The sequence below is a fragment of the Grammomys surdaster genome, unplaced genomic scaffold, assembly GCF_004785775.1.
Source record: "Grammomys surdaster isolate TR1022 unplaced genomic scaffold, NIH_TR_1.0 261, whole genome shotgun sequence".
In the NCBI taxonomy this organism is placed as follows: Eukaryota; Metazoa; Chordata; class Mammalia; order Rodentia; family Muridae; genus Grammomys; species Grammomys surdaster.
Genome location: NW_021604702.1, coordinates 2,213,705 through 2,225,647, shown reverse-complemented (window position 1 = coordinate 2,225,647; position 11,943 = coordinate 2,213,705). Strand labels below are relative to the sequence as shown.

At 36.1% G+C, this 11,943-nt stretch overlaps 1 pseudogene; it reads right to left on the bottom strand.

Moving 5' to 3' along the window:
* Positions 1-4,965: 4,965 nt before the first annotated feature.
* Positions 4,966-8,041, bottom strand: LOC114627899 (annotated as a pseudogene).
* Positions 8,042-11,943: the final 3,902 nt, after the last annotated feature.

The following is an 11,943-nucleotide window of genomic DNA, read 5'->3' as shown; positions in this document are numbered from 1 at the left end:
TGATGTATTCAAAATTATTCATGATGAACATTTAATGAGTGTCAAATGAACTGGATCTATGGAAAGGATTCAACTATGCATAGCTACCAATGTTCTTAATACAACATGTATTTCATTTAGACACACCACCTTTATTTGCATTGTGTCTTTTATTTCAATGATCGCACAGAGTTTAAATAGATGTGTAGTAACTTCAGCGTCTTCCACTCTATCACACCCCAGGGCGAGATTCTGCATCTGTCACACAACTCACAACCCAGCACCAGAACAATGCTGGTACCCAGGAGGGATATCAAGTCAGACTGAAAACAGAACAGCTCAGATTTAGGAGAGCCAAATATAATTACTCAAAGATAAATTTGACCAAGAAGTAGAATTAAGCTGTTTTGTCAAGAAATCTATAGACTCTTTTGGGACAACAGTAAAAATTACCCTTAGGCAGTTAATGGAGTCCAATCAAAGTCACATGCCACATAATCACACAGAAGGAATATTTTGGGAGCTGCAGGTCATATGGGAAGTTTGAGTTTGTGGAGCAATTTCCAAAGACAGTGGGATGTTTCCATAGTCACATTGTGGAAGAAGAAAATATGAGATATACACAATATAATAAAATAAAATAAATTTAACAATACAGGTATTGTAGGACCCTTGTCACAATTAGAATTAGCTGATAAATGCAAACTAAAGTCATTTCATGGATCCTTTTCAGATTTTTTTTTCAGATTTCTGATAATTCCATATGGTATTTCACCACAGAGAACTATTTGCTTTAAGGTTTCATTTTGAAATGAAACTGGTCTCCTTGTTTTGACTAAGATGATGAAGCAGGGAGATGTACCTACTTATTTCATCTTTATTTGGTGGGTTTTTATCACTTTGATGCAGTTCCCACCTTTTAATTTGAGGAAGTAGATTGAGCACAAGGTTTGAAGTTCTGATTTTCTTTCTAATGTCCTTAGACATTTTCTAAAGCTGACAGCCTTAGCTCTTTACTCTTAGGTGGAGGGAGTAGGCACATTCTCACATGATGATTTAAATTGTGATTTCTTATTTATTTATTTATTTATTTGCCAAGCATTTTTGTAAAAGTATGTAAGAAAGCTATTTAAATCTTTTGTCAGGATCCTTTGTAACTTGTTATTTTCATCACCACACTGATTTTTCAAGAATAAATATTTTCAAATTATCTAATAGATGCTTTTTAGATTTTTCCTTATAGTCCTTTATTTTTCAAAAATAAACAAGTATAAGTTGTATTTTCATAAGCAGTGCATAAATATATGAAAAAGAAGTATTTAACTATATGATGTCTAGAAGTCTTTCTTTTCCAAACATAACTAAAAGTAGGTTAGTCTAAAGGAAAAAATAATTGGCCTAGTGTTACTAAAGGGCACTGAGTAAATTTGAGAACTGCAGGATTATTACAGAGTATTGAGTTAGTACTTGAAAAGACCTAGTGCTGACATGTACTGACTAACCAGATTTTAGTTATATATCAACATATTCTCCAAGTTTCCCCAATAATGAATAGGGTATATGTTTCTGTGTACACTGGCTTTTTGAGTAGCATATCGGGTCTTAATGGAACTTGAATCCCAAGCCTGTGTGTCTTCTATATTATAGACAATTGCTTCACCTCAGCTAAAAGACTTTTCAGGCAGGTTCCCTGAGATTCTTGCATACTCTTCCTTTCATTCTGAGAAACTTCTGCTGAAAATAGGCCACGTGGTGCAACTCTCTAGATTTCACACTTCCTTGTTCTAGTCCATGCATTTTCTTGCTAGTATCTCCCCAGTGTGGAACCATTACAACTAATCTCACCAGTTTTATTCAACTCCATCTACCAGGAACGAAAAAGTAAAAATTCCTCTTAATTTCATTAACAAGATGTACTTTTCTTTCCTGCATTACACACACACACACACACAGACACACACACACATATACACACTTACACACATATACACAAACACACATGCACACATGCATATTGTTTGCAGCTGTGTGGTACAATTATTTTTATTTTCATTATTTTTATTACAATTATTCTCAGTTTTGTATTTACAGGGTTAGCTATATTGGAACATATCTGGAATTACATTTGAAGCATTTCAATTGGGTCAATTTATTATAAAAAAAAGTTCTAGAAACTTTACACTTGTTCAATAATGACAGATTACTAGTTAGTTCTTGGGACTGGAATAGCTTGGCTGAGAGGTGTGAACAGAGAGGCATAAAAAGCTTAATTTCCAAAGAGACTGGAAAAGCATTTTTAAATGATGAGTGTATTTACTAACTCAGGTTTAGTGATACATGTAAATAATTATTTAAATATGTAATTATTGTTTGTTAATTACCATTCAACAAAACTGTCTATAAACAAGTATTGATGCAAAGAAGAAAACGTTTTTTTAATTTTAATTCTATATGTCTATGTGTCTCTATGTGTGCATGTGCATGCGAGTGAAGATGCTGGCAAAATTCAGCGGCATCACACTTTCCTGAAGCTGGAGTTAATGGAAGTTGTCAACTATCAGATGTAGGTCTTATGAAACAAACACCAGTCCTCTACATGAGTAATATATACTCTGAAATGTTGAACCGTCTCTGTCTTAAAAGAGGTTTCAAGATAGCAATGAAGTTTAATGTAATGAATAAGAAGAGAATAAATTCAGGTAACGCTGGACATGTGTTTATCCAGACAGAAGGAATTGTCATACAGTCATAAATAATTTCAAGTGTTCTTCAATATAAATGGGCAAATAAAGCAGGTAGTGTGGAGTAAAGGTGGCCGATGCTTCTCACGCTCAAGAGTCAGGGTTTATTATTGAGGTTTTCAAGCAGAACTTTTGCATAATTTAATTTATGTCTTTAAAAGATAACTTTTGGGCTGGTAAGATGGTTCAGAAGCTATAGGTACTTGACCCCAAACCTGATGATCTGAATTCTTTCCCTAGACCCCAATGATAGAGGGAAAGAACTTTTCCTCCTCTGTGCTGTAACACACACACACACACACACACACACACACAAACAAATAAAGTGTTTAAAATATTCTTTCTTCCATGCTGTCTGGGTGTTGGTATCTGTATATCTTTAGTAGGCACAGTTGTGAGAATGGAGAGCAAGTGTCCTCGCTTGGAGTGGGATGACCAAGTCCAGATGGACAAGTGTGAACAGGTTCCAAATACATTTTAAAGACAGAAGCAGTCTTACACTTGTGAATGGTTTTAATCAGCTTCAAATCAAATACAAAAGCATAAAACATTATAATTAAGTTTCTCTCCCTCAACAGCTGGTAGTTCTTACTGGATTGGAAAAGGTTGAATTTTCTGGTTTTTTTTTGTAATTGAATACTCTGGCAAAGATAACTTGAGAAAGAAAGGATTCACGTTGGGTCACAGCTTAACACTGGAAAGTCAAGAAACTAGGAAGATGAAGCAGCTGGTCACATTACATCTTCTGTTAGAAAGGATAACGCATGTTAGAGCCCAGCCTGTTTTCCCCTTTTTAAACAGTCCAGCATCCTGGCCCATGGAATGGTCCCCTCAGTTTTGGTGTAGGTCTTCTCATATCAATTAACCTAAACTTTAATCCCTCACAGACATGCTCAGAAACTAAATACTCCTCCACGGATTATTTAGTTTCTTCAGATTCTGTCATAGCTCTAATGAATGTGACTATTAACCACTGTAGAAACACCTTGTTATTTCAAATGGCTGTTAAGTGTTCATGTGGCTGGGTCAAAAAATCTGGAAACTTGACTAAAGGCTTATGTTGAAGATAATATAGTTTTATGATACATGGCTGAGTATGCACACACTCATACACACAAACACACACACACACAAACTCATGCACATGCACTCACACACACATGTGTACACAAATATACTCAAGTATGCATTTGCAGACACAGACTCATGTAGGCATTTATGTGTGCATATACACACGTACACATGCATGCGTGTGTGTCCATATAGGCATACACACACACACACACACACACACACACACACACACACACTTCTGCTAGTTTAATTAGTTTAGGAATCTGTCTACTCTGCTGAGAATGACCCAGGTAATAGCAGGCTATAGAGGTGAGTCCATTGACTCTCAATCAGATTCAGCTCTACCCTTTAATAGTGAATCGTCCTTCTGATAGTTAAGGTTATATCATCTTATTACAGCAGGTTGTGCTTCCTGTAGCACAGACCTCAAATACAAGCCAGATATTTCACCTGGTTTTCAAGAAAATAGAATTGTCTCATCATTTCCATGAATTATTTTCTAAGGAGATGATTATGGGGATTGTCAAAGGTAATTTCAAGTTCAATCCCTGTTTGAGGGTCTTGTATCCTTGAACATTCAAGGCAAAACTGAATCATGTGACTGTATTATCCATCTATTGATGCCACCGAAGGCAAAGTAAATGTATGAAATTGCTCATAAAAAAGAAAAAAAACTCCTTATTTCGTAACTTATAGGGAGGGAACGTCAGCATTCGCAAATGTGGGCTCACAGCAAAGACTGCTCACGGCGGGCCAAAGAGGAAAAAGAAAAACAGCATCATGAGATAAAAACAAGGAAGTTTATGAGAATCAGCCAATTGCTTCAAAGGTCAGATGGAAAAAAGGCCATGTAACATGTTATGCTCTCTGTGGCGTCTAGTGCCCATGGCAGTCTGGCACCCAGAAGACAGTAAGTAAGATTTGTCATGACAGATCCTCAAACTCTCTGGGTGACTGTGAGGAACCTTGCTTTATTAAGATAGCAATTTTTGTAGTATCTTTGTATTGAAAAGAAATTATGAGAGTCTCTAGCAGAGGAGAGCTCAGCTGAACTCCTGAGAACAGCATATGAGACTGAGAAATTTGCAGAATGGACAACAACGGTCCCAATCATGCAGTCACTACCACTGCTTTTTATTAGGTCTTGACTGCTTCTCTGACTCCTAAAGGTTTAGTATATTTTATTTAGAAAAGCCAAAGCCAGTCTGAGATTGAGGCATAAGGTGAATACTTTCAGCTCTCCAATCAGCTCGATGAGTGCTGAGGGTTGACCTACCTGTTGCCTAATTTCAAAAGCTGACAACGCACTGAAGTAATTAAGAAATGTTATTTTAAAATTTTGAAATCTCTATCACTATCTGGGAAATATTTCACTTTGTATAGTTGACTATGACTGTAATGAATTTTAGTTAAATTGGGGATGAAAGAATAAGTAGTGCTACAGTTATTTTAAAAAAAAAAAAGCCCCACAAACTAACAGAAAACAGAATCAAGATTAATCTTTCTTGCTTTAGATGATTTATCTTTCCGTCTTCCGGGAGTCTTTCTCTTGATTTATGACTCATTTTCTGTTAAAGCTTCTCCAAGCAGTGGCAACCTGATTGCTGAATGATTGACAGAGGTTAAACCTTTGCTAAGACATCAGGCTCAAAACCTTCGAAGATGGTGATAGATCACAGGAAGAAGTTGTTACAAAGGAATTTAAAAATATAATCCAATAATCCAGATCTAAGTAAAATGTAACTTCTATCCAGTGTAATTGGGTTCAAAGCAACACTTCATTCTAACTCCAGTAAATTGGGCTTAGACTTCTGATACAAACTCTTCTATTTCTAATTTTAAAGAAAATATATCATTTATATATGACACAATTCCTATAGATTGGGGAGCATATATTTTAATTCAGATATGCTTAAATTATGAAATGGTTTTACAAATAAAGTCATCACTTTGATTATCTTCATTATATATGGGAATTTGGAATGACATGAAGGGATTAGTTCACGGATATTTTGGATTAGTGAAACAAAGATTTTAGTCATTAAAAGTAGTACATTTCCAATAATTTTAATGTTATTAATATTAACAACTGAAATAAAAAGAAACAAATTTAATATTGAAGTGTATACCTCACAGTCACAATACTATGAACATAGATGCTTTGCCCCAACATGAGGACTGTGTACAATAAATGAATTATTTCGTAATTCTGTTTAGGATATGAATTTGTTTTGTTTTATTTATATGGAATGTTTGTAACCCATTACACCTGAAAAATAGTTTACTTTCATTTAGGGGATGTGATCAACTCTTCAGTTTTAACTTTTTTCTTTATACATCCATTTATATGAAGTAAAGCTCACACTCTCAATTGTTTTCAGGTTTTTTGAGAAATGCTTATGCTTGTGTTTGTTACAACAATCAGGGCACAAAAGATTTGACCACACTTCTCAAACACACTGCGAAGCTACTTTAAGCCAGCTTCTGCCCCCACTTCAGTGACCTAGGTATGTTTCTCAATGTAGCAGATCCTCGAGGTGCTACACTTAAAAGCAGAGAGCCAAACTGGACTCACTGCATGAATGAGGTTGAACTTTGTCCTTTCATTTTTTTTTTAAGTAAAACTTCAACTTTATTGAACAAAGGAATAAAGGGGGTTCTCAAGTTTTCGCATCATGGTTATTTTTTAAGCCATCTGATCCATGACAGTACTTATCAACATAAGATGTTTGTCTGTTTTTGTCATTTGTATTTTAATTTTATATTCATAGATATACTTAAATCAATTAGTACATGGTAACACATGGCTTACATGTTGCTTAAGCTGGTAATAATGGATAACAGCTCTATAGTAACTTGCAAGTTCATGTACAAATTTGAATTTTATGCAAAAATTTTGCTTTTATTTTTTACATTACTAATGTCAGTCACAGATAAACAAAGACTTTTATTTTCTATTTCCCAGCCAGAACAAAAATCTGTGATGTAACATTTTCATTATGTAAGACTTCCTTTTTACATTTCAGTAAGAAAGCCATATAGCCTTTTCTGAAACAAAATGTCTGGGAGGCTAATGAAAGAAAAAGTTAATAAGATTATTTATTTAAATCAAATCCTCCAGTAAGAAATGGAGAATCTGCTGTCTTTACTTAGAAGGTTGTGTAAATAGTTATCTGTCAAAACTACATACCCACATGAACAAATATGTGCAGTTCAACAACATTCCCTTACTGGAAACACGAGCATTCCACATCACAGTTCCCATAAGGGTTTTTTTTTTGATCAATTTTTTTTTTTATAAATAATTTATTTATTTTTGAACATGAAATGCTTTTTTATAGCATGTTTCACAAGGGGAGGGGGTAAGAGGGGCCAGATGGTGGAAAAGTACAAAATCTTCTTGGCCTGTGCCTTGAAACATGTCATGGTCTATACGGTACACTGCCTTGAATTATGATCTACCTGCTGTTCTTCAGAAGATATGGTACACTGCTTGAGTTATGGTCTCCGTTTTTAAAAGCCTCAAAATTCTGTCTTCTCTGGCTTGCTTCTCTCTGGATTCCACCCTCGCTTTGTTAATGGTTTGCTTCATGTCATCATCTCCGTCTTCATAAATTTTCTTTAGAACATTCATTAATCCCTCACTAGGATCTGCCTCAGTGTCGTAGGAAGGCTTTTCTTTCTCTTTGCATTCTTTTTCCACCTGAGTTAAGGAGCCCCATCTTGTGTTTTCTGCTTTCTTTCTACGTAGGATAATAACTGTATCAGTCTTAACTTTTTTTGAACTGCTTTCCACAGAGATAGGTTTCAAAAGATTGTTCACAATCATGGAGTAATTCTTCCCATTGAGGTTTTTTACCAAAAGATCAAATGACCTCTCTGTAAAGTGTACCTGCACATTCTCAGTGGGAACCTGATGAACTCCAGTTGAGGTAATGTAAATTTTCACAAACTTATCTGACTGATCCCATCCATAATTACTGATTTCCACGGTGTATCCTGTTGTAAGAGGCGCAACCACAGCAGCTGGCTTCTCATTATCAAATTCTGGTTTCTTCTGCGACTTCTGTTGCATCTTGTTCTTTAGTTCTGTCTCAATCTTGGACTTTTCACTTGTAAGAGTATCACGTAGTCTTTTCCTAGTGGACTTTTCTAGCAATACTTTGACCTCTTCTAGGTCTTTCTGCAACTCCTCCAAAGCGGAAGCCATGCTGTGGCGCGTCAGACCCAAAGCCAGAGCTGCAGCAATGCACCGAAGCAGACAGGAAGGGCCGAACACGCCACCCAGGAGCATCGCAGCGCTGGCAAGCGAGCTACACCGGCCCGGCACGACTTGTTCTTTCATTTTTTTTAGAGTCTGGTGACATTTTTTTTTTTTGGAAACTTGCTTGGATTATTTTATAATAGTCCATTACTGCTGTATTTGGTGGAATATAAATCATTTAATACCTAATTGCAATTTGTTTGGCTGTGACACATATGGTAATAAGGTAGCTTAGGATTAACATTACTTTTAACTTATTTAAGGATTCATTATAAAGATGCATTTTACTGGGTAAAACACATGATTTCAGTAGCCATGCATTAAAATTGAATTTTGAAAAATGAAATTATAGCTTCAAAGATTAAAATATTTTTTACATGTATGTTTTAAAAATTCACTTTTTATTGTTTAGAGATATTGAATTACTAAGAAAATTTGAAAACTCATAAGTGGCTTTCATATCTCTAAATGTAATGTTATTATCTGTGTATACCATAGTTAGAGTACTTACTGTAGAAAAAGTTTTTCAGGCAAAATAGTTAACAAATATGAGGCAAATGATGATTTCTAGAAGATAGTAGAAAAGCAGGAAGGAGAGAAAAGTGTGTCAATTTTAAATGTAAATGTTCAAGTCCATGTGCATGTAGGTACAAAGTACCATGAATATTCATCCACAGGGTAGTTGAGGAAGGGGACTTAATTCAGACCCTAAGATTAGAAATGCTCTTCACAGAACAACCAAAAAATCAAATAGCTATGATTGTTGAGGCCCAGCACACGAATGCTCATTTTAGCTTGCTGGCATGGACACTGAGGATAGGAAATGGGTTACATGATGCCTTAGATAATTGTTTTATTCCAGTGCAGTTTGATTTTTGTAAGAAACTGTCATTTAGATTGAAGTGAAACTAAGCAATTGTCAGAAGCAAAATGATAAGATATGGTTTCTCTGGGGGAGGGGGAAATGGCATAATTTCCATTTTCTCAAATTAAATAGGACACATGCCAAAATCTGGAAGGAATATACAGTATAAGAAAGAAGGAAATGATCATCACTTCAAAAGATGGAGGAAATGAAGAGACATGGGTCATAAAATACTTTCTTATATGAGTGAGATTTTTGTAGTAAATGATTCCAACTCGGCTCTGTTCCCTAATTAGAATCTCTCCACTTGCCAGAGAGAGGCAGGAGGATTCCTGAGATTAAGTTGGAAAGTAGCCTGGGCAACATAGTAAGAATCTGTCTCTTAAACAGCAAACAAACAAACAAACAAAAGCAAATGAAAAAAGAACAAACAAACTAAACACTTAAAACAGGATGGAAATCTTACCTGGAAGAGTTAAATGAAGTGTTTTGCTTTTCTGAACAGGATTAAGGCAGCCATAAGCTGTCTCACTACTGTGTGCATGACAGCCTCTTGGTGCACAGAATGAGGCAGCATCTACCCAGGGACTGAGGCACAAACACAAGGGATGAAGTTATTGCTCTTCTGGATAAGTTGGACACACTAGTAAGCTTTCACTTCTGCCATGATGCAACATGTTGTTCTGAGATTAAATTAATTAGTATATGAGTTTCCTTTCTGTGGCATATTTATCACACAAACAATATTACATTTTCTAGTCTGAAATTCTTCAGATGATGGTTTATTTTTTGTTGTAGTAATTATTTAAAATCGGCCACTGGTCAAGTCAACTATCTAAGCTGCAGCAGCTCTGCCTAACTCAGCCGCCATGTTCCATGGCCAGAGGCCATTTGCACACGACAGCTAGAAACGGCCAGCCAGAAACACCAACCCTGCCACCCATAAGATGCCAGCATGGAAGATGGCTCTGCCAATCTTCCATGCTGTCTCCTCAAGGCTGGGCATTGCATAGACCATCCCGCCATCCATGTGGGCCCAGTAGAAAGATGAGACTCTAATGCTTAAAGATTAATCAAAGGCTTGTATATTTGGTAATGATCAGTAACAAGATATCCATACAATCAGAAGTGTAACCCAATATCCAACCTGGATATACCAACTACCTTTGACTGCTACAGACACATGGACATCTGCTTCCATTTCCTTTCTCTCTTCCCCTCCTCTCCTAGATCCTCCTCTCCTCCTTACTCCTCCTCTTCTGCTTCTGATTCCTCTCCTAACTCCTCCCACATTAGCTCCTCCTACATATCACCCTTTCTATTAAAATAAAAAAAATACATTCTCTCAAAATACAATAGAGCGTAACTACACCAATTTGTATCAGTAAGGTACAAGATAGACCTAATACACAGTCCATCATTTTGTTAACCAAAAAGAACCTCTGTCATTTCTCCTAACTAGAAGACTTAGTTCTAAACCTGGCTTATGTCCTGGCTTTAGAATGCATACCAGCTGAAAACCATCCTCTCAAGTCTGTTTTCTCAAAGTAAATAGCCTGGGTTGGCTATGAAACCGTAAGTCTTCAACCCCGTCAGAAATCCAGAATGATTGAATTAACTGAAATTATGGGAAGCATAAAGCATAGCTTCTAAAACTTAGCCAATTTATAGAGACCACTGAACACCTGGACAGCCCCTAAACCTCAAAAATGTTGGAGCATTCAATCTTCAGCCTTCTGGCCCAGGATCATCTGACAGACCTAGTAACGCAGAATTTTTAAGGGCTAATTACTCTGTCTTGGCAGACATAATCAGTCGACTAGTCCTCAAGTGTGTCCTTTTCTGGACAGGGATTAGTAGATGAAAAGAGGAAATTCTTGCCTAGTGGCTGTCTCACCACAACTGGAGTAACTCCAAAGATGCTTAATTTCTTCTTAGAATCCAAGACAGGAAGCTGTCAGGAGCAGACAGGTCTCTAATCACAATGAACATTAATACAGAAATGTTAATAACATCACTTCTGTGGACTTCTGACATTTTTGAAGACCAACTATCTATGTAAAGCAATCTGGACTGTTTTCCATTAAGTCCTCTCCACTATTTCTAATTAAAATCTAGAAAACACCCTAACAATAAACTCAGAGCCATGAAATTGCTATAGGCCCTTAACTCACAGGCAATCCTTCCCAAATCAGTTTAAAAAAAGTTGAAGAAGGACTGGGTCTAAGCCTTATATTCCTAAATGTGTTATATAGGCACAATGCTTATGAGAGTAACAATATTAATCTCACTTTTATATCAATAAGAAACTTGTACCAATGAAAACCTTAAATATTAAATCCAAATAAATTTTTTACCATTTAAGAAATATAACTTTAGCTTAATAACAATTATACAGATTTATACCAAATATGGTACAAATACTTATGGCTAAGTAATCAATCCTAGTTATTCCTCCCTGTTCCAACAAAACCACAATTTTTCCCTAGAAAGACAGCCCAATATTAATCACCTCAGTCTCCAAGCCCAGGGAATAGGGGTGCCGACTCTTCATTAACTTCTTCAAGCTGATTATGGGCATTGAGATATTAGAAGAGGGGCAGGAGTAAGGGTAAATTGATAAGCCTCTGATGTCTGTGTCTTCTCTGCATCCAGCTGAAATTCCAGGACATCAGAAGTTCGAGCAGGTCTGCTCAGCTTGCTTGATGAGTAGATACATCAAGACTGTGTATTCTGCAATATACAACTCTCAAAACAAATCTTAGTATCAAGATAATTTTTTGTTTGAATTTTGGAATCTAGTAGTCTGGCGGGCTGCTTCTGTCATGTCTAATCCATATAATTCTGGAAGGCAGAAATATCTTAATCATCTCTTCTAAAAACACACAGAAAAAAATCTTTTTCCCTAAATAGAATATCCTTGAGCCAGTAACCAGAAAAACCTTTATCTTGAACTCTTTCCCAGAGGAAAAATATAACCACAAAACTGAAAATCACACCCATCTTCCTTCCCTATTTTG